Below are 732 nucleotides of genomic sequence, written 5' to 3'. Positions count from 1 at the left end.
ACCAAGCATGCTGAGGAAATGAAGGACCAGACCTCTACTCTGAAATGTCAAAGGTTACTGCATGGGCATGGGGGGCTATGCCAAGACACACAGCTCCTGTTCCCACCCACCAGGCTGGCAGAGGGAACACCTTATAGAATCACAGAACCACAGAATTACTTGAGTTGGGAAGGACTCTCAAAGATTATGCCATGGGGAGGTACACCTTCCACAAAACCACATTACTCAAAGCCTCATCCAACCCAGCTGTGAACCCTTCCAGGGATAGGGCATTCACAACTTCTGGGGAAATCTGGTTCCAGTGTCTCACCAAACTCATTGTAGAAGGTTTCTTCCATGTCCAACCTAAATTGACTCTCTTTTCAAATCATTGCCCATTGGTCTATCGCTACAGGTAAAAAATCCGTCCTCATTTTTCTTGTAACTCCCCTTTAGATAACAGAAGGATGCTGTGTCCCCAGAACCTTCTCTTCTCCAGGTTAAATTGCTCAAACTCTTCTACTATTCTTAGGAGAAACTCTGGGCATCTTTGTGGCCTCCTCAGGATTCACTCCGAAAAATCCTTCTTCTGGGGAAGGGGTGTCGTGGTCAGGGGCGACCCGCGGACGGCGCGGCCCCAAGGCGGAGCGGGGGCAGGTGCGGGGCGGTGACAGGGGCAGGGCCAGATGTGGGGCAGGAGCAGATAATGGGGCAAACGCGGGGCCACTCATCCTCCGCCACCGCCCTCTCCCG

This window comes from Parus major, chromosome 2, assembly GCF_001522545.3.
Source record: "Parus major isolate Abel chromosome 2, Parus_major1.1, whole genome shotgun sequence".
Lineage (NCBI taxonomy): Eukaryota > Metazoa > Chordata > Aves > Passeriformes > Paridae > Parus > Parus major.
Note: the sequence above shows the minus strand (reverse complement) of the source record.